Genomic DNA, 23,578 nt, shown 5'->3' with positions numbered 1-23,578 from the left:
AAGAATTCTAAGGGAATTAGGTACCCAAATCCTACTGAAATTCACTGGGAGTCAGGTGACCAACTCCCAACCTCATATTGTCTTGATCAGTGTTTGATCCTTTCAATGTTGCCAATAGGGATGGGAAAATCCCATCCCCTAAAAAGTTCACAGGCCCGAACATTCAAATGCTAAAATGAAAAAATCAACTTTAAAGCTGGTTGGGAGCCTCAGTGCTGGAGAAACATCAGACAGTACTCAGTGATTTGGGGGATGTAGCTCTGGCTCCGATCCTAGGAGCTCTTCCCATAGTAATACACAAACCTTAGGGCTCTCTAGATGCACTGACACCTTTGTTGAATCTGGGATATGGCACCTGTGCCCCATGCATTACTTAAGCAAAACCCCAGATTCCTTTGTAGTATCTGCAGTTTTTCCTGGGCAGCCAGATAGACAACTCCGGATACAGCTTGGTGTCTGTGCATCATTTTATTCTATTCTGTGCAGATAGTATCTGAGCACCTCCCAGTAATGCATTTTTTTCATCTCTTTTCATGGCTTCCTCTTTTGTGTTTCTGTTCGTTTTTTCCCTCTCCCTCTTTCCTCCCTTTTTGCTCCTTTTGTCTTCCTTTATCATTTTGTCCTCTGTCATCTATGCACATTGACGCCCATCGCCATTTCTATAGAGTCAGAATGCTTTGCACATGCAGAAAGCAAAGGAAAATGAATAGGATGCTCATCAGTTTCTTTCTGCAATCTCTTCTGCGTGTAAAGGCTTTGACCCACTGTGTCAGTGACCTTCTGTGTCAAGAACTGGCTGTGAAGGAGTACTGGCTAGCTTGGTACAAAACTAATCAGTTTTGTTTTGTACCCAGACAAGTGTTAAAGAGCCTAGATGTTGACAGACACTGACTAAACCCAGTCAACTTCCATCTGCAATCTTTTCACCCAGAAAATGGCACAAGGAAAAGGACTAACATGTTAGTTTCTCTTTGTAACTAGTCCCAGTAGAATATCCTTTACCATGTGATTACCTTCTATAGCTGTCCATTCAGACTACATCTAAAAGCATCCCTTGTGTGTCAGAAAGTGATGTTCTTGTTTTGAAAATGGACTTTGTAGGCAGCTTTGTATCTGGAATTAAGTTGTTCTGCTATTGTAATGGATTGAAGGAGCAGAGTGGAAGGCATTTCATCATAATTGTAAAGTAAGCAAGAAACTCCCAAGTTTCCTGCCATTGATTTAAAAGAGAAGTTTTTACTTTACACTAAAGATGTTAATCATAGGCTGACTAACTTAAAATCACTGAGTTCTGACAAGTCAAATTTTCACTGTCTTTAGGTTAGCCTACCCTTACTCAGTGAATATTGCCTTTGAAATTGGGCCAGTTACCAACATATTTTGTCATATTCTTTATGCATTTCAGTGCTTGTCAATGCAAATATTTTAGCCATACTAAAAACTGCTGTCTGTATGCACCTGGAGTATTTTAGGCCTAAGAAAAAGAAATAATCTGATACAATTTCTGGTGTTTTTTTAAAGAAAAATACATATATGACGTTCTGCTCTGTATATAGCAGGGATGGGCAAACTTTTTGGCTCAAGGGCCACATCTGGGAAGAGAAATTGTATGGGAGGTCATGAACGCTCACAGAATTGGGGTTGGGATGTGGGGAGGGGGTGAGGGCTCGGATGGGGGTGCAGGCTCTGGGGTGGGGCGGAGGATGGTGACTTTGGGGTGTAGGAAGGTGCTCTGGGTTGGGACTGAGGGGTTTGGAGGGTGGGAGGGGGATCAGGGCTGGGGCAGAGGGTTGGGGTGTGGGGAGAGACTCAGGGGTGCAGGCTCTGGGCAGCGCTTACCTCAAGCGGCTCCCAGAAGCAGTGACGTGTCCCTGCTCCAGCTCTTACGTGGAGGCACAGCCAGGAGGCTCCGCACGCTGCCCCATCCACAGGCACGGCCCCTGCAGCTCCCATTGGCTGCGGTTCCTGGCCAATGGGACCGGCGGGGGCGGTGCTTGGGGCAGCGGGCAGAGCAGAGCCCCCTGGCTGCCCCTACGCCTAGGAGCCGGAGGAGGACCATGCCGCTGCTTCTGGGAACCGTGTGGAGCGGCCCCTGACCCTGCTCCCCGGCTGGAGCGCCGGAGCAGAGCAAGCCCCAGACCCACTCCCCAGTGGGAGCTTGAGAGCCAGATTAAAACGGCTGGCGGGCCGGATGCGGATGCGGCTGGCGGGCCGGATGCGGCCATAGTTTGCCCACCCCTAATATATAGTGTAACCATTGTCTCAAAGGCCAAGGGTCTTGTCCTCTCCATCGTATTAGTGTTACCAAAGATGAGAGGAGATTGAAAAAAATGTGTTCCGGGTGATTACTGGTTAGTTAAATCTATTAATTATGTTAGTCAATAATGCATCATCACTTCAGCTTGTGCAGTATAGTGTAAATGTTATAATAGCAAACAAACTTATTATGACACCAAAAATAAGAATAAGGAAAAAATCTGTATGGCCAAATTGCCACCTGCAGTTGAATGAATTTTCAGACAACCCTCCCAAGATTAGAGGAGAGGTGACATTGAGATGTTACAATAAAGCACTGTATAAATTACAAGACAAGCTCTACAAAGCTTTAAAAGTAGTCCCCCTCGGCGGGGCGGGGGGGTGGACGAGAAAATGCAAAGCACTAAGATCAAGCTCTTCTTGTCATTTGCTCTTGAGATTTTCTTAATTAAAGGATTTCCTTAATGATTTTTTTTCAGAAAGATTAAAAGAAAACAGTAGTGCAAGTGCAGTATTTTCAACAAGTGAAGGAAAGGTGATAATGTCTTTAAACTTAAGGCAAAAGCATCCAATATGATACATATACAGTTGCATTGCACAGATAAAGAATCACAAAATACCTTCTAGATCTAGGATACCAACATGATTATAAACCATATGAACCTGAGCCAAAGCCCATCAATGTTAATGGAAAGATTTCCACGGATGTTAAAGTGGGCTTTGGATCAGGACCCCTCTATCTTGTTGTTTGTACCCTAATATATAAAGGTCTCCTTTTTGCTGTGAAAGATCATGTTAAGGCTGATTATTTAATACCTACCTGCCTGCCAGCAGGGGTTTGTGAGTTTGATTTATGTTTTCAGAGTGGAAGACACTAGCAAGCAAAGTTAGCATTATTATGAAACAGTTGAGTTAATGTTGTTATGCCAAGTCTGAATCAGAACCGAGCATCCAAATACCCCTGCACTTTTTAAGACCTCAGATCCAATTTTATGTGCAAACTTTGCACCCTCAGGCCCATCTCTAGTACCTATCTATTTAGTTAATATCAGGTATCCCTTACAACTTTATTTTCATTATTCTCTAAAATGCTGTAAAGTCAAACAGCAGGGAACAGTCACATGTTAGATATGCCCTGTGGAGAGCAACATGTAATATGCTGCTTGTGTCTATGAATATTTTATTGTTGACCTACCTGAATTAAGGTCTGATCCTGCTTCTGTTGAATTTAATAGCCAGAGTTTCATTGATTTTAATGGGAGCAACATTGGCCCACAAAAGTAAAAACTCAGTTTTATCTGTTCGCTACCTGCACGAAGTGAGATGCTGATGCATGTAATTTGGGTTTAAGGTAAAGAAACCTTAGGGTGAGTGAAGGTTCCTAGGTATCAGAGCAAGATATAGTGCCTCCAAATTCCCTTGCCTAGAAGAGTCTCCATGTAATCAGTTAAGTTGGCTCTCAGGCTCCTGTGTGTTGCTGCAGTGGCACAAAGGAGCCTTATCACAGGCCAGGATCCAGTTCACCATCTTTTATACTTGAGAGGTCTTGAAAATTGAATTGTCACTTCTGAGAGACTTCAAATAGGCAGTGAAATTACCATAAAGCTGCTTGATGTCCTGAGAGTAGCTAGACATATATCTTTCATTTAAATCATTCCAATTCATCCACATTTCAGTTCTGTACCTGTTATTTTATAGAACAGGCAAATTACTCTTAATCCTGACCCAAATGAGAAGATACTGTATATCTGCAAAGTGCTAAGTACTCTGGTCCTGATCCAGCAGAGCACTTAAGCATGTGGTTAATGTTAAGCCCATGAGTAGGCCCATTGTATAATGGACTTATTCATGTGCCTAAAGTTAAGTACATACTTAAGCGCTGTGCTGAGTCAGGGCCAGAGTGCTTAGTACCTGGCAGGATCAAGACCAGTATTCTTACTATATTCATCATACTGGGAGAGAATCCATATATTTACGGTGCAGAATCTGATGTGCATAGTGACCCCACCTGTGCAACCTTTATTCATGGTAATTACCACATACTCATTCTCCACACCCACTGACAACTAGTATGAATAAATGTTCCCCAATCTGAGTTAGAGTTGCACAATTTAGATCGACGCTTTTGAACCAGTAATGTGGACACACTGGAATCAAATCTCAAACACAGTCGAAGCCAGCTTTAGTTGGATTTAGACTTGCAATTCCCTATCCATTGCATTTTGTTCATATCTGTAAACTTGTCATTGAAGCTGGATATAAATTTGTTGTTCTACCTAAGCCTGTCGAGGCTGCTGTTCACTGGTGCAGTTCCAGTATGAACCATGTTATCTAGAAAAGGGCATATGAGGGCAAGTTGTGTTGTATTTTCCTTGCCTTCCTGATCTAATCAGCTGAGATGCCTCCTTGTGATTGGAAAGGTCAGTAGACGCCTTTCCACTTGATTTCTCAGTGAGTGAGAGCAAGATTGTTTTAGCTCAGTTCGCTCATCCTACTGGAAAAATCCAGGAAAAACAGTGTGTGTGTGTGTGTATATGTGTGTGTCAGACTTTGTCAGGAAGTGATTTAAGCTATCATATTATTCTTCCATCAGGTGGTGAAACACAGCTGTGTTAATATTAAGGGCTCATTCACACAGCAACCTTATCTTGCCTCTTACCAGTTAGGAGAACAGTCAGCTAAAAGAGTGGTTGATGCCCATTCAGTACGTTGTTAAGTTAATAACCGGTGAATCTTAATCATGTGCTGCTTCTGCTAGCTGCCTAATCTGGCAAATTGTTCAATACCTATGCGTGCGTAGGCACACATTATTTTGCTTGTGGAGAGGACTTCCACAAAGGCACATAAGAGATGACGAGGGCGGTGAGTGAGGCCTCTGCAGTGGGGTGAAATTGATTTTCCCCTGAACCATTGTGGAAGTTGTATGTAAAGTAGTGTATTTAAGTTTCGGTGCCAGCCAGCAAAAACAGGAACATTTTTTACTTACTACTACAATGTCTTTAACTCAACACTGGTGCCTGCAGCTAGATATATTAGAGCTGACACAGTATTCTCACAGTGATTCAGAACATCCCATATATGCTGCAGCACTCAAGTTCTGCTTGAGCCATTGTGTTTAATATGCTGATTATTTTCAGACTGATGTAGGTTACTGCAGGCGATGTATACCAAGGAATGTTTTGAAGAAGGAACTTAGGAAATACAAACAAGTAGTGTTTTCCAATACAATTTTACATACTCTGCAGCTTCAGCAAATAAAACCGATAAAGTAAGACTCATTTTGTGGAGCTGTACGTAAATTGCATTTTACGTGAAACATTGAAAATAGGGTATTGCCACTTTTGGCCTATAAAAGAGTTGGTTGGTTTGATCAGTCGGTCAGGCTGAAGTGCTTTTTGCCTTGCAATAAGCTAGGTTCTGTTCTGTGTAAATCTGAGGTCCCTGCTCCACTTACTACAGTGTTGTTACCATGCATTTATACCAGTGTGACTGAAAGCCGAACCAGGGCCTCAAGAAATGACTACAGTTGTAGCAGTTGGCATAATCCATAGTTGCTTAAATATCTATAATAGCAACAAAATAACTGGTCTCACACAGTAGAAGAAATGTCACATTTGACTGTTCATCTAATTTCATTTCATTTGGGTTCTGTGACCAATAGAAAGTCACAAATGCAGCTTTCTGCTGCCTCAATGAAATGTTGGATCTGCTGAATATGCTTGAGAGGATTCTATTGAGAGCTGCACTTTGAAGCTAAACTTTTGCTGATGTGGCAATAAAGTGCAGATCAGTAGAGGATGAACCTCCCGTGGCAGGAGTTCAGCAGAGAGAGAGCCTCAGATGTTCAGCTGCTTTCCATACCATCCTCACCTGTTGAGTCCGCAAATTTGGGCTGGAAATCTCACAAGAACAGGGTTTCTCATGAGGTTTTCACACTTCCAGTCTTTATCTAGAAATGCAACAATAGCAGCTGTTTCTTAGTACAGTCCTTAGCCAGGATGCTAGGGCCTCTGGATCTCTGTCATCACAAACCCCTGTGGCATATCCCAGACTCCATTGTCCACATCAGCCTTTGCAAGATTAGCATAGAGACACCCTCCTTGATATGCAAAGGGAAAGAGTGCAAAGTTCCCCTGCATGACCACTGTCTGAAACCTCTCACTCTCTAGAGCCCCCCCCCCCACCCCTGGGATTAAAGTGGTGCAAAGTTTCTTGCTCCAGATGTAACTGTATTTTGTTTCTTGTGGACAAATTCAGACTTTGCTTACACCTTTGCCTCCAAGGAGTTTGCACAGAGTGCAAGCCTGTCCAAAACTGGCTCTTTGTAGGACAGCCTTATAAGAGAAAGGTGAAGCCCTTTGTGTAAAGTCAATCGAAAGTTAACTATTCACAGAAAGAAGCAAGTGCCACAGAAGTCCCCTATCTCTAACTAAGTGTGGTATGTTTCAGAGTAACAGCCGTGTTAGTCTGTATTCGTGAAAAGGAGTACTTGTGGCACCTTAGAGACTAACCAGTTTATTTGAGCATGAGCTTTCGTGAGCTACAGCTCACTTCATCGGATGCATAGCATATCGTGGAAACTGCAGAAGACATTATATACACACAGAGACCATGAAACAAAACTTCCTCCCACCCCACTCTCCTGCTGGTAACAGCTTATCTAAAGTGATTATCAAGTAGGGCCATTTCCAGCACAAATCCAGGTTTTCTCACCCTTCCCCCCCCCACACACACACATACATACAAACTCACTCTCCTGCTGGTAATAGCCCATCCCTCTTTGAAACCTCTCTTTATAATGCGCATGATAATCAAGGTGGGTCATTTCCAGCACTAATCCAGGTTTTCTCACCCCCCCACACACACCCCCCTCCAAAAACCACACACACAAACTCACTCTCCTGCTGGCAATAGCTCATCTTACAATGTGCACAGCAATAATCCAAGTTTAACCAGAACGTCTTGGGGGGGGGGTTTGTAGGAAAAAAACAAGGGGAGATAGGCTACCTTGCATAATGACTTAGCCACTCCCAGTCTCTATTCAAGCCCAAATTAATAGTATCCAATTTGCAAATGAATTCCAATTCAGCAGTTTCTCGCTGGAGTCTGGATTTGAAGTTTTTTTGCTTTAAGATAGCGACCCTCATGTCTGTGATTGCGTGACCAGAGAGATTGAAGTGTTCTCCGACTGGTTTATGAATGTTATAATTCTTAACATCTGATTTGTGTCCATTTATTCTTTTACGTAGAGACTGTCCAGTTTGACCAATGTACATGGCAGAGGGGCATTGCTGGCACATGATGGCATATATCACATTGGTGGATGTGCAGGTGAACGAGCCTCTGATAGTGTGGCTGATGTTGTTAGGCCCTGTGATGGTGTCCCCTGAATAGATATGTGGGCACAGTTGGCAACGGGCTTTGTTGCAAGGATAGGTTCCTGGGTTAGTGGTTCTGTTGTGTGGTATGTGGTTGTTGGTGAGTATTCGCTTCAGGTTGGGGGGCTGTCTGTAGGAAAGGACTGGCCTTTCTCCCAAGATTTGTGAGAGTGTTGGGTCATCCTTCAGGATAGGTTGTAGATCCTTAATAATGTGTTGGAGGGGTTTTAGTTGGGGGCTGAAGGTGACGGCTAGTGGCGTTCTGTTATTTTCTTTGTTAGGCCTGTCCTGTAGTAGGTGACTTCTGGGAACTCTTCTGGCTCTATCAATCTGTTTCTTCACTTCCGCAGGTGGGTATTGTAGTTGTAAGAATGCTTGATAGAGATCTTGTAGGTGTTTGTCTCTGTCTGAGGGGTTGGAGCAAATGCGGTTGTATCGCAGAGCTTGGCTGTAGACGATGGATCGTGTGGTGTGGTCAGGGTGAAAGCTGGAGGCATGTAGGTAGGAATAGCGGTCAGTAGGTTTCCGGTATAGGGTGGTGTTGATGTGACCATCGTTTATTAGCACTGTAGTGTCCAGGAAGTGGATCTCTTGTGTGGACTGGGCCAGGCTGAGGTTGATGGTGGGATGGAAATTGTTGAAATCATGGTGGAATTCCTCAAGGGCTTCTTTTCCATGGGTCCAGATGATGAAGATGTCATCAATATAGCGCAAGTAAAGTAGGGGCGTTAGGGGACGAGAGCTGAGGAAGCGTTGTTCTAAATCAGCCATAAAAATGTTGGCATACTGTGGGGCCATGCGGGTACCCATAGCAGTGCCGCTGATCTGAAGGTATACATTGTCCGCAAATGTAAAATAGTTATGGGTAAGGACAAAGTCACAAAGTTCAGCCACCAGGTTAGCCGTGACATTATCGGGGATAGTGTTCTTGATGGCTTGTAGTCCATCTTTGCGTGGAATGTTGGTGTAGAGGGCTTCTACATCCATAGTGGCCAGGATGGTGTTATCAGGAAGATCACCAATGGATTGTAGTTTCCTCAGAAAGTCAGTGGTGTCTCGAAGGTAGCTGGGAGTGCTGGTAGCGTAGGGCCTGAGGAGTGAGTCTACATAGCCGGACAATCCTGCTGTCAGGGTGCCAATGCCTGAGATGATGGGGCACCCAGGATTTCCAGGTTTATGGATCTTGGGTAGTAGATAGAATATCCCAGGTCGGGGTTCCAGAGGTGTGTCTGTGCGGATTTGATCTTGTGCTTTTTCAGGAAGTTTCTTGAGCAAATGCTGTAGATGCTTTTGGTAACTCTCAGTGGGATCAGAGGGTAATGGCTTGTAGAAAGTGGTGTTGGAGAGCTGCCGAGCAGCCTCTTGTTCATATTCCGACCTATTCATGATGACAACAGCACCTCCTTTGTCAGCCTTTTTGATTATGATGTCAGAGTTGTTTCTGAGGCTGTGGACGGCATTGTGTTCTGCACGGCTGAGGTTATGGGGCAAGTGATGCTGCTTTTCCACAATTTCAGCCCGTGCACGTCGGCGGAAGCACTCTATGTAGAAGTCCAGTCTGCTGTTTCGACCTTCAGGAGGAGTCCACCTAGAATCCTTCTTTTTGTAATGTTGGTAGGCAGGCCTCTGTGGATCATTATGTTGTTCAGAGGTATTTTGGTACAAATTTCCAGAAGAGTTTACATAAAGTTAATAGGCATCCTTTTCTGGAAGGAACATACCCTGAGGTGCTTCTAATCAGCTGATCCTGTTCAGGAGGATTTAATCTAATTGTTGTATGTTTAAATAGGGATTATGCTTGGTATTTACAGCACTAGCACTAATTCTGTAGCCCTCTTGTACTGTTTGGCTGTGAATTTCAATCCTTTCTTTCTCTTTGGTATTTAGAACAGCCAAAGTCCTGAGGTATTCAGAGCTATTTTACCACTGTCCCTCTCCGGTGGGTACAACCCAGCATTGAAACATGTCTTGGTTGTCATGACAGTTGTAATTCCCCAAATGTTGCCACATGTAAACTCACCTTAAATTTGAATTCCGTCATCTTCTTAACATGTGGTTAAGCTTCAGAGTGAACAGAAACTGCAATGACTATGTTTGAATTAATTAAGATTTTACAGTTTGCTAAAGAGAATTCTTTTTTTAATTAATAAGCCGCTTCACATGCAAGGTACTTTATTGGGCTATCAGGTAATTGGGGCTGTTAATTCTATCTCTTGTAAATCTCATGCAATAAACACACTCCAGGACGGAAGCTGAAATCACATAAGATTGAGGTAGTTTGCTGTGAAATTTCTATTAATATCTTTGAAGGGGGGTGAAACAGTATGAAGTGCATGAGAAGTCAAAGTTTAAAAGAAGTAAACCATCTGGCTTGTGTTACATACTACAGTGAATCCCACTTATATGAATAACTGACATGAATAAAACATTTACATGGATGCATTCTTTATGGGTGAAACGTTTTTGTATACCTGTCATTGAGAGTTAAAGCTGGAACGTGAATAAAATGTTTGAGAATTTTTTTAATCTCCTCCATTAGGGCATTTTAGTGCCTCATTTATTCGTTTTTGATCAGCCACATTGTTAAGCATCCCAATGGTCAAGCACTAGCAAGCATGGAGAAATTACCTTTCGAACTGCAGTAGTGTCTCATGATTGCAGCTAAAGCTATTGTGGGCAGTAAGGCCACGTGGTTGCCGGGAAAAAGTTGAGAAGTGATGTAAACAGTGCTGTGGGTTACACACTAGTATGCTGGTGGAAAAAGTGAGTATAATTTGCACTGACTTGACTTTCAGGGGTCTCAAATGAATACAAATCATACGAATGGAGTGGTGAGTGGGGATCAGATATGGTCCCTGACATACATGGGTATGCCTCCAGCTGATGTCAGTGAGGGCTGAACTAGGTCCCAAGAGGGTCTGAAGTAATATGATGCAACTTCAAGTAATGTGAAGGGAAAGTTTAATTTTCTCTCTCACCTTCCTGCTACAACCAACAAGTCATGTAAGCGGCACTCATTTTTCATAGCCACTGGTACAAATTGCACTGTTTTGCCACTTACACTCATTTTCTGACCAATTTAACCTGATATGTAAGCAGTGGTGTAACCTACATCCGTGAATTTGGTCCAGTGCTTTCTGAAAAGTTTTACCAACTTACTCTAGATGATGCTTAGTTGATGATTGAGCCCATGTGTCTTAGCAGCCAAGAGCACTTCAGGAGCATTTGGGAGTTTCCTACATAACAGAATACAGAACTGGGTATTGAAATCCCTTCTGTGAGATTAGGTCCATATTTCTCCTCTCAGTGCTGTGGAAGGAGAAGGGAATGGCCATTACTTCCCAACGGATAAAGGTTCTGAGATCTCTAAGGTACGTAAACACAGGCATTTTTAAAAACAATCCCATAAGAAGTTTCCTACCTGGTTGGCACATACATGAAACGGCTCTAAATACCTTCTTTTTTTTTTTTTCTGAATTCATGGCATATGTTCAGGTCGTCTGGTACTTAGGAGAAGATGGTTTGGGCTTTTTAAAACTGCCCCTGTCATCTGCCGTTTACGGTGTATGATGAATTGATCACCTGCAGAGAGGAGGTGGCATCCAACTGCATCTGTGAGCTACAATCAAAAAGTAGTGCAGCAATTAATGCTATTTGGTGAGAAGCAGTAGCTTCTGTCACAGTCCTCGCTGCAGTTCATACCCCAGGTGACTTAATCTTGTTCCCCAGCAGTTCAGCCTATCTGACACATTCGCCGCTTTTGAGGGGAATAAAAAATCCTGTGCAGGATGTGATTCGGCATCAATCCAGTTATGAGCATGAGAAATCCAATTACTCAGATTCCAAAAGGATTTATAATCCCCCATGGGAAGTTCCTCTCTAAAACCCAGGGCCTTGGGTGCAGTTCAGGTGATCTCATGGGTGCCATCACATGCATTCAGAAATGTGTATATAGTGATCAGTTGGGAGACATTCATATGGAAATACCATTTCATCTTGATAAGAGCAAGTTCACTTTGAACCACTCTTGATAGTTAGACACATGGGACAAATTCTGCCCAGATTTTCTTCAGATGCAATCCCCATTGACCTAATTGGGGGTTGTAACGAATGTAAATCAGGGCAGAATTTGACGCGGTCATATGATCTGGCAGTAAAAGACTTCAGGGGAGAGTCATAGCATTCTGTCAGTAACCTGTGAGACAATACATGCTTTCATTGGCAGGCTGTATTTTGATGCCATGTAATATCCCATTAGTTGCTGTTGCTTGGGAAGAATCATAGTGGAAGAACGACATAGAAAAGAACATTAATTTTCTCCCAGAGCAACCTACTCCAGTTAATCTCCTCTGTCTTCCTACTATGTTTCACCTTTAACATATGGCAGCTCTGCATCATGGGACTAGCACCTAAAATTAGGTCTGACCTTGCTATTCTTCCTCCCACTGCCACCCACTTCTTGCATATGTGTAAAATTGGTAAGGAGCAGCTGGGGATTTTGCCCCCTATAAACACCATTTTCTTGCTGCTGAACAAAAACAAGTTCCTATGCTTTGACATACTCTATAGTCTGTCTTAGACCGTGAAAGCACAACTTGTACTTTAAATATGTCTTTCCTGGAGAACAAGATGTGAATTCCCAAATATTTCAATCCTTTGGAATGCCAAGAGACCAGTGTTTATTTTTCTGTTTTATGGCAAAGGAAGGGATAGTACTTCAAATGTTTTTTTTTCCATAATTCACCCAAGAGCCAGAAGCTTTCCTTGTGTGCTTAACTGCCCTAGAGTGCTGCCAGGGAAGAATATTTCCTATTGCTGATGTACAGGCAAAAGGTTTTGTGTATACATTGAGATGTGTTAGTCTCTTTTTGTCCACCCCCTTGCTCTGTAAACCTATTCTGTTCCATCTATCAGTGGTTCCGTAGCAAATACATGCAGGAGCAGACAAAACACTAAGATATTTTAAAGACTTCCTAGTACTTCTGACACCTTAAGAGCAGTAAAAATTGCTGAAACCATTTAAAAACCAAAAGACACAGATATTTATCTAAAAGAGAGGCTCTAGTTCAAAAAGGAATTTAATTTAGGGAATTCCTATAGCCTGTGTTATGCAGGAGGTCAGATAAGGTTATCACAATGGTTCCTGCTGGCCCTCTAATCTATGACTCGGGACCAGCCTGCTTTTTGACATTTGAAAGAACTAATATCTTGTGAACTGAGACATCCTTTTAAAAATCCCTCTCTGTCATGCAATGAGGAGGAGGTGGTGGGAACAGATGGCTGTCACATTGTCTTTGACCATTCATTGTATCTGTAGGAAACCAAAGAGACAGATGAGTATATGCCCAAGGGCCAAATCCTTCTGCCTTTTACGCCATCGTAAATACTGAGAGACTTCATGGAAGGCAAGGGAGTTACCTGGAATATCCACCAGTGTAGCTGAGAACAGGTGGTGGTCTGTGGTAGGTAACCAAGTAGTCTGAGACAATACTCAGAAAAACAGACAGACCATTAAAGCACAGAAAAAATGGTATAGTGGGTTTTGTAATCAAGCTACTAAATCAAGCAGCCACCTTGAAAGCATGCCTTGTCACACCCTTTAGAGTCTTATAAGTAATGGGTGACATCAAATAGATCATAAATGTCTAGTATGTTTGTGTCTGGGGGGAGGAAGAACCACAATTAATTTTACTGAAAGCTGGATATTTACAGAAATCTATTTATGATTTAATGACTGAATTTAAGAATAACAAAGCACTGATCATAGCTGGACAACCTCTATAGCGTAAATGTAAATATTTACAACAGTAGGGCTAAATGTATCATCTTAAAAGGAAAACAAATTTCACTTGCATTTACCTACTGAATGCTAAATAGAAACTGTAAAGCTATAGGCTGATAAGCCTTTCTGTGACCAAGCCTACCCCCAAACATTTGCACTGCATTACAAAGTTGGAACTCTTCTTAGTTCCTTAGACCCAGGTCCTGCTCCGTCCCTTTGTGGATTCAGAGGCTGCTAAACACAGCTGCACCTTTGCAGTACTACTGCACACGGTGGGTGGCAGAAAGGACCAGCATCTTGTATTTTATAATCTGCAGGTTATTTTGATAATAGCCACAGTATTTACATGTCTGTGAAATCTTCTTTCTAGTTCAAATCTTAGTAAATCCGCTGTAGTTCTCATTAGGAGTAGACTTCTACACTCAACATCAAGGCTCCTGTTTAAGTGAGTTCCCAATGGTATAATGAGAGACAGCACGATCTGCTGGATTGAGTTTGGCATTTGCAATCCAGTATCTCCTGAATTGTCATGCCAGCTCTGATCCTATCTCCCTGTATAACCTAGGGCAAGGCATTTACACCATAATTTTCAGAACTGCCCTCAGTTTTTGAGTGCTGAATTTAACATCTACCAATAGGGCTGATTTTCGTAGGTGCTGAGTACTGAGCCTAGTTGGAGTTGCTCGTGCTCAGCACCTCTGAAAATCATGTCTTTGTCATAAATTTGGCACTCAAAATTAGAGGCCACTTTTGAAAGTATTTGCTTTAACATCTCATCCTCAATTTTTCCATCTGTAAAATACAAATATTGTATTGTAAGAAGAAAAGGAATACTTGTGGCACCTTAAAGACTAAAATTTATTTGAGCATAAGCTTTCGTGAGCTACAGCTCACTTCATGAAGTGAGCTGTAGCTCACAGAAGTTTATGTTCTCACGAAAGTTTATGCTCAAATAAATTTGTTAGTCTCTAAGGTGCCACAAGTACTCCTTTTCCTTTTGTGAATACAGACTAACACGGCTGCTACTCTGAAACCTGTATTGTAAGAGTTTGTCAGGTAAGGTTGGTAGAAGATTGTGTGTGCTAAGTATTGTTGTTATAAAGCCTTTAATCCAAAGGGTTTCAAAGTGCTTAGCAAACTTACAGTGAGACCAAGATTTTCAAAAGTGACCCATAATTTTGAGTTCTAATTTTTTTGTACCCAATTTGAGACATCTTCAATGGGTCTGATTTTCTGAAAGTGCTAAGCACCAGCTCTCTGAAACTCAGGCCCCTCAGAGGTGTCTCATGTTGGCCAGTTAAAAATGGAGGCACCCAGAATCACTTGTCATTTCTGAAAATCACGTCCAGAGATCACTTGCATCTACCAATGGCACAGAGACCCCTCTAGGGTGAGGTGGGGCTTCTGATTAACAACACACAACAACAGTTGAGCATGGGCTATGAAGAATACTTTTACCAATGGAAACTACATGAAGAAGTCCGGATAGGCAGAATGGAATTATTTGAAAAATGAAAAATATATCAAAGTTTTTAAAGTAGTTCAACTCCCAGCATATGTGGTTATAGTGAATTCATCTATTTTGATTTTCAGTGAATTCATTTTGTATTGTTGTAAGGGAAATAACCTCAGAGGTAAAACTAGGGGACTTGGCACTGGCTTGTATGATAACATGAGTTTGTAATACAAGAATGTTAAAACTTTAAGCAGCTTCTGGCTGGGTTGGGGCTTTTTTGCGGGGGGTGGGGCAGGGAATTTCCCCCCTCCCCCCCCCACCATTATCACGCACCAGAATAGAGAAACATTCTTTTGTCCTCTGCAGATACTGTACTTCCCAATCAGGTTCTGGCATAGCAGGTCATGTACCAGTTTACATTTCCTCCCTGTGAGGAGAACCCTAGAGCTAAATTCTCTCTCACTTGTACGCTCATAAATCCCACCAAAGTGACTGGAACCAGTTCTGATCTCTGTTTACTGCAGTAGAGTTACTCCAGCTTTACACAGGTGTGACTGAGGGCCAAACTCTCCACTACGGGGTCGTTTCCATGTAGGGACTGGAAACTTGGTGAGTTCAAAATCCTGTTAATTCTTCCATTCTTGGAGCAGGGTTTGCCACTTTGTGGAAGAGGCCACTAATCCTTACACTCCTTGGCATCTGCTGAGACTGTCAAGAAGTTACTGCACAGGGAGTTGGTTTTTTGTGATGTAGACACCTATCCACTGGGAACCTCTGACCCCTTGCACATAGGCTACTGAATTACCCTCTCATGGTGGTAACACTCAATCACTACTGACTCAGGGAGATTTGAATTGTAAGTGAATGATCATGTACCCCGTCACCAATTCCAAGTGTTTACTCAGCACTGGAGCAGTTTACACAGCACTGGATCCTACTATGATTATTGTTTTGTTTCCAGACCGGGCCATTTGTGTGTTGCTGCACCTTCTTATTAATACCACTAGTAGTACCACTATTTGGACAAATAAATTATCTTCTCAGTGATGGCTGACTCTTATGAATCTGCCCACAGACTTTTAATATGCTGCTGTTTAATGGGTTTAATCAAGGAATAAATTGGACTCTTTTCTTGGGCTTTCATTTTATATTATTTAACTACTAAGCCCCTTCAGAGAAACACAGCATGATTGAGGGTTTTGTGTGTCACATTAGGACCTGAGCCAGGGAGATGATCGGTGCCCTCAGTCTCACTGAAGCCAATGGGCCCTAAGGGCACTAACCATCTTCCAGAAGCTGCTCAGTACCTCAGGCCCTTAATCTCCATCTCCTATGCTATGCCTTACCTACAGGTGTTTCTTATAAAATGTAATTCTGGGAGAGAGTCAAGCCAACTAAAAACTAAACAGAAGTTATTTTTTAAAAATGTTTATTTTAAATTCAGATCATCTGGTTTTGATAAATACAAAAAACGTTACTTCACACACTGCTTGTGGTGTCTGATTTCTGAAAATGGTCTTCACCCGCTGTTCTCAAGATTGATTTACTATAATTACCCAGTTTTACCCAATTACTACTTTGATCTAATCCCCCTACAAAGCTGAACAACTTTAGCTATGGTTGAGAACAATTTCCTCTTTGCAGACCTGACCAATGCTAGCATCAGCATAAGATGGCAACAGCATGTTTTCCGCTTCACTCGATTAACTGAGAATCTCTGTATAATATTTAACAGCTGGCTTCCAAATACTGACATTTTAAAAGAGGCTACAAAAGCATATAGGCTGGTTTTTGAGTCAGAAATCTTGACTGGGTCAGCGGTGTACGAGGGCCACAAGAGTTGATGGCCACGCTCCTGTTTCACCATAATCAGTCAGAGCTGATTTCACTGAAAAGACAAAGACAGGTTAAGTCAAAATGAGAAGAGCAGAGGGGTAAAAGTGCTGTCTCCTAAAAGCCAAGGGATAGTTTTGATCTCAGAAAATGTGATCATAGATACATAAAAGTGGGCGTGGGCTGCATTATTTATACCCTACCATTAACTAGACACTGGCTGCAGCCTGTATGTTGAGTTTGTGAAGTACTCTATATGTGCCATATTCTGCATGGTCTTCCAGGGCAATAGAACTGACACAATTCTGATGCACAGGGGGTCCCAACCACAAAGCACTAGAGCATGGGATTTCTCTCTGGGCCACCATGTAAGGAGTGAACTGGACCGTAGCCAGCAGATCTACAGTTACTGGATCCACTGGCCAAAAGTTCTAGTCCTGGGGAGTTCAAAAACAATAGACTCGTCTGCAGTTGTAAGACTCTGTGGTTCCTTTGGTACTCCGCTGCCACCCGGTGGTAGGGGGAAGGATCCCACATCTCACCACCAGCACCACTGCAGAGCAAAAGGCCTGGTTACTCTGGCTTTGTGCAGGGTTGCTGTTATTGTTTGTTATTACACAACCCTTTACAAAACACATAAAGGCAGTATTGATCGAGGTCCAAGGGACTCGCAGAGAAACTCCGAGAAATAGGAAATACAGGGAAACAGTTGGGTGCAAGGAGGCATAGAGAGGCATTGTGGTTGAACAGTTAAAAGGCTTCCTGAAAGAAGTGGGTTTAAAGGAGAAGGGGAGTGTTTGGTGCATGGAAAGCAAAAGGCCATTCAAAGCATTAGGGGAAGCATGAAAGAAGAGGCAGAGCAGGAGACAAAGGGAGCAGTTAGGGCAAAGCTGTGTGGAGCCCAGCAAACAGGGCTGTGCACTGAGATTCCATGCAGGAGAAAGGGGGAGGACTCATGTATTGGGGCTAGGGTCACCAACCCTCCAGGATTGTCCTGGAGTCTCCAGGAATTAAAGATGAATCTTTAATTAAAGATTATGTCATGTGATGAAACCTCCAGGAATATGTCCAACCAAAATCGGCAACCCTAATTGGGGCTTGGGTTCCTGAACCTTCACCCTATGTAGGGCAATCCACATAATATTGAATCCACAGGCCCCAGCTCTACTTCTCCCATAGCCTGGCCCTACCCCACCTCCAAGCCCTCACTGAATGGCAGTGCACAGGAAGTCCCCACAGTGATTTCCTCCTGGCAAGTGATGTGCACCCTGCCTGGCATCCCCAATTTTCCTGCATCTGGGGATCTCTGCACCCAGGTGTTTATGCATATAGAGGGGAAGAATGGCAGCATTTGCTCCTGAGAGCATACAAATATGTAAAGGGATCTCGTATAAAATATGGGGGGAGAAGATCAGTGTAACATTACAGGTGTATTACTGGGTGACATATGTGATGCGTAGCCTTATGATCATGCAGTTGCTGCTAGCAATAACTTCTGCTACATCCTGTTTTCGTTGCGGGCTGTTTCAGCAGCAACATTGAAAGTACCAAAGGTTAAGGTTTTGATAGTAAGGGATTTCCCATCCTCAGTCCTTTGCCTTAAGGCAGACAGCAAAAGTTAGTGGTTTTGCAATAATTTTCATTTATGCACAGGTCATTTCAAGTTTTATCAAGCACCAATAATCTTGAATTAAGCATTACTGTATTTTGCATTACCAATTAGATTTGGGAGATCCAAAATCAAGGATACGAAAGATTAACAGCTCAGTAAAATGACTGATGCAAGTTCAACAGAGTAGGTTGCTAGGATATGGGTTTAGAAAACCCCCAACTACCTTTGTCATTGCATTTGTGCATTTCATTTTAAATGTGCAACACCACTCAATTCAGAGGGTAAGCATAGGGTTCACGTGAGGCCAGAACTTGGCTTTCGATATTCAAATAGGGCTAAATCCTGGTCCCATTGAAGTTAATAGCAGGACTCATTTGGCCCATAATGAATCTTTATATGGTGGGAGTTTGGTTGATTATTGGTTTAGAATGACATCCGGACTCCCCCAAAAATCTCAAACAGGCCTTGCACAGGATTTCTCCTCTTGCAAGTTGCCTATCACTCATACAGTCATGCAGTGGAGAATTTTGGTGAGTTAATCCACAGGAAATGGCCCTGGTTCACACTGGCCACCCCCATTCAGTCTCCCAGCACAATAGCCTGCAAAAAGTCTCCAATGGACTCTGTGCAGACGGGGAACCCTACAAAGTGACCTGCACCAGTTCTGCTGCCTACAAGGCTTTCCATGACCCTCTGAGAGGTTACAGAACTTGGCCCTGTACAAATTAATGTAATGTAAATGGGAGATTTTTATCACTTAAGGTGAAAAACATAATTTTCTAATTCTCAAAATCTAGCAAAGATGCACAAGCTATTTTTCATCAGCTTATCCCTCTAGCTTTGAACCATTTGCCTTTGAACCGTTCTTTCTTAAGATAATGTCCTAAATTCTCTTCTTGAAATAAACCATTTTGCATGCTAGGAAGTAAGAAACATAAAGAGGGTAATTATAACAGGATTTAAATAATTCACTATTGTTTCTTTGCCAATAAAATAAAGACTGTGTTCTCTTGTTTTGTTTGTACAAGCAATAAAATTTGTCTTACAATTTACTACTGTGTAAAAAAAAGCAGCCAACAACAAATGGTTGACATATTCCCAGCTCAAATCTTTGTTTTCCATCAATAAACTTGGCTATCTTCCAAGAACGCTGACTTGTTTGTAAACCTAAAAAGCTTTAAATATAGCTAACGCATAGTTGATTGCTCCTAAAATGTGGTCAGATGAATCGTTTCCACAAGAACATTTGCCAAGGGATGCTGCGCAGTTGAAATGGAAAATGTTTTGCAGTTATGAATTTGTGTTGTGTTGCTGCCTTTTCAAAACTCTGCAATATTGTCAGTAGTGTCTCAAATTAAAAAAACATGGTCCTTCAGTTAAACAAAGCCTAGAGGTAGATTTGAACTCCTCCTTACTTCCATTGATGCCCCAACCACACAAATCATAGAGGATGTATTTCTAATACGAGAATGTTCCACAAACCAGTAAATCTGGGATTATCTCATTGGACTGATTATGTCAAAGCTCTTTAGCCACAGCACTTGATGAGAACTAAAAATAAATACCAGGGCAGTATACAATTATTTTGTGCCTAAATAATCTGTGCTTATTGTGTGTGTCTTTCTCTGATGTGAGATGTAATATCTGGACTTAAGGTTTATTCATGAGAGTTCTTCTAATAAGGGTGTTTGGGAAAGGGTTGTAAAGATAAAATGGCTCATTGCACTTATCAGTTTTAAGGGGCAAAGCCTGTTCTTACACCAGTGAAAATCCAGCATAACTCCATTGAAGTCGGTGGAATTTATTCCAGATGCACACTAGCCCAAAATTTGGCCCCAGGTATTTTGAAATGGAGAGGCCTGATTCTGTTCTTCCTTACACCATTTTTTCCACCAGTTTAACTCCATTGACGTCAGATTTTAGTGCTGACTGAGGGCCTGATCCTGCACCATGGGAATTTTTGCATTGACTGCACTATAGGAGCAGGATCAAGCCCTCATAGTGGTAGGGCAAAATCAGATCTACTGTCAATTGTTCCCCAGCTGTAAAGTTTGTAGAAAAAGGCAACTTATTAAAATAGATAAATAAATAGAAAATGAAGTCTGTGTTGGGTGGGACCCTATTACCTGTGGACATTTATTCACATCATTGCTAAACCGGCACACAGTTTGTTCTAATTCACATGACTGGCAGTGTGTGCTCATGGTTCATAGATGCATTGATTATAAGGGGCCACTGTGGTTATGTCTGACTCCCTGTATAACACAAGCCATAGAACTTTCCTGAATTAATTCCTGTTTGAACTGGAGCAGATCTATTAGAAAAAACATCCAATCTTGCTTGAAAAATTACCACAGCCCTTGGTAAGTTGTCCAATGATTAATTACCCTCACTGTTAAAAATTTGCAGATTATTTCCACTCTGATTTTGTCTAGCTTCAGTTTCCGCCATAGGATTTTGTTATACTTTTGTCTGCTAGCTCAGACTGGATATAGTTGTGTGACAGACCAGGATTTAGGCATGTTGGGCAAGACTGTGCAGGGACACTGGGAAGGAAAAGGTAAAATTAAAAATGATTCCATTATTAATTAAAGTCAGTAAGGGAAAGCTGGAAAATGACTATGTAAAACTAGGCAGAACAAAGCACTTCAGATAGTGCTATAGGGAACAAATACTGTGTTAGCAGGGTGAGACATCTGACTCCATGATTTCTACGGGTAATCAAAATCAGGTAAGTAATTCAGAAAATTTATTAAATGATCAACATGTTTAAAGCTCAGTCCTTCAGCCGTTACACAGGCAAGTGGAATTTCAGGGTGACAGTATTTTAAAGAATGATATCCAATTTTAAAACAGTGATTTAACTTGTCAACCAGAGAAAAAGTCTCTTTTGGGAACTACTAACATCTCAGAAAACTCATTTTAGAAAATATGGCAAATATTTTTTCCTGTTGAAAACCAGACTTGTAAATATATTCATACACACACATAATTGATATGTAATTTATATACACACATCTATAATTTAAATATATCATTTTAACAATGAGTAGATTGATTTTTTTAAATTGTCATGTTATTCATAAATCCCATATTAAATGTGATATTAGAACTCTCTGTCTGGTTTCAGAGTAGCAGCCGTGTTGTGTTAGTCTGTATCCGCAAAAAGAAAAGGAGGGCTTGTAGCACCTTAGAGACTAAAAATTTATTTGAGCATAAGCTTTCGTGAGCTACAGCTTACTTCATCGGATGCATTCAGTGAAGTGAGCTGTAGCTCACAAAAGCTTATGCTTATGCATGACTGGAGTACTGTCATGGATGGGTATAAACTATTCAGGAAGGACGGGGAGGCCAGAAAAGGTGGGGGAGTTGCACTGTATGTAAGGGAGCAGTATGACTGCTCAGAGCTCAAGTATGAAACTGCAGAAAAACCTGAGAGTCTCTGGATTAAGTTTAGAAGCATGAGCAACAAGGGTGATGTCGTGGTGGGAGTCTGCTATAGACCACCGGACCAGGGGGATGAGGTGGACAAGGCTTTCTTCCGGCAACTCGCAGAAGCTACTAGATCGCATGCCCTGGTTCTCATGGGCGACTTCAATCATCCTGATATCTGCTGAGAGAGCAATACAGCGGTGCACAGACAATCCAGGAAGTTTTTGGAAACTGTAGGGGACAATTTCCTGGTGCAAGTGCTGGAGGAACCAACTAGGGGCGGAGCTCTTCTTGACCTGCTGCTCACAAACCGGGAAGAATTAGTAGGGGAAGCAAAAGTGGATGGGAACCTGGGAGGCAGTGACCATGAGATGGTTGAGTTCAGGATCCTGACACAAGGAAGAAAGGAAAGCAGCAGAATACAGACCCTGGACTTCAGAAAAGCAGACTTTGACTCCCTCAGGGAACTGATGGGCAAGATCCCCTGGGAGAATAACATGAGGGGGAAAGGAGCCCAGGAGAGCTGGCTGTATTTTAAAGAATCCTTATTGAGGTTACAGGGACAAACCATCCCGATGTGTAGAAAGAATAGTAAATATGGCAGGCGACCAGCTTGTCTTAACAGTGAAATCCTTGCTGATCTTAAACACAAAAAAGAGGCTTACAAGAAGTGGAAGATTGGACAAATGACCAGGGATGAGTATATAAATATTGCTTGGGCATGTAGGAATGAAATCAGGAAGGCTAAATCACACCTGGAGTTGCAGCTAGCGAGGGATGTTAAGAGTAACAAGAAGGGTTTCTTCAGGTATGTTGGCAATAAGAAGAAAGCCAAGGAAAGTGTGGGCCCCTTACTGAATGAGGGAGGCAACCTAGTGACAGAGGATGTGGAAAAAGCTAATGTACTCAATGCTTTTTTTGCCTCTGTCTTCATGAACAAGGTCAGCTCCCAGACTACTACACTGGGCAGCACAGCATGGGGAGGAGGTGGCCAGCCCTCTGTGAAGGAAGAAATGGTTCGGGACTATTTAGAAAAACTGGACGTGCACAAGTCCATGGGGCCGGATGCGTTGCATCCGAGAGTGCTAAAGGAATTGGCGGCTGTGATTGCAGAGCCATTGGCCATTATCTTTGAAAACTCATGGCGATCGGGGGAAGTCCCGGAAGAAAAAGGCTAATGTAGTGCCAATCTTTAAAAAAGGGAAGAAGGAGGATCCTGGGAACTACAGGCCAGTCAGCTTCACCTCAGTCCCCGGAAAAATCATGGAGCATGTCCTCAAGGAATCAATTCTGAAGCACTTAGACGAGAGGAAAGTGATCAGGAACAGTCAGCATGGATTCACCAAGGGCAAGTCATGCCTGACTAATCTAATTGCCGTCTATGGTGAGATAACTGGTTCTCTGGATGAAGGGAAAGCAGTGGACGTGTTATTCCTCGACTTTAGCAAAGCTTTTGACACGGTCTCCCACAGTATTCTTGTCAGCAAGTTAAAGTAGTATAGGCTGGATGGATGCACGACAAGGTGGGTAGAAAGTTGGCTAGATTGTCGGGCTCAACGGGTAGTGATCAACGGCTCCATGTCTAGTTGGCAGCCGGTATCTAGCAGAGTGCCCCAAGGGTCGGTCCTGGGGCCGGTTTTGTTCAATATCTTCATTAATGATCTGGAGGATGGTGTGGATTGCACCCTCAGCAAGTTTGCGGATGACACTAAACTGGGAGGAGTGGTAGATATGCTGGAGGATAGGGATAGGATACAGAGGGACCTAGACAAATTGGAGGATTGGGCCAAAATAAATCTGATGAGGTTCAACAAGGATAAGTGCAGAGT

At 42.5% G+C, this 23,578-nt stretch overlaps 1 protein-coding gene across 4 annotated transcripts in view; it reads left to right on the top strand.

Annotated features, from left to right (window-relative positions):
- Positions 1-23,578, top strand: part of STXBP4 (syntaxin binding protein 4) — a 145,281-nt gene that overhangs the window by 113,046 nt on the left and 8,657 nt on the right. The window lies entirely within an intron of this gene.

This window comes from Natator depressus, chromosome 14 (genome assembly GCF_965152275.1).
Source record: "Natator depressus isolate rNatDep1 chromosome 14, rNatDep2.hap1, whole genome shotgun sequence".
Taxonomy (NCBI): domain Eukaryota; kingdom Metazoa; phylum Chordata; order Testudines; family Cheloniidae; genus Natator; species Natator depressus.
The sequence above is the reverse complement of the archived record's forward strand: the minus strand, read 5'-3'. Positions and strand labels throughout refer to the sequence as shown.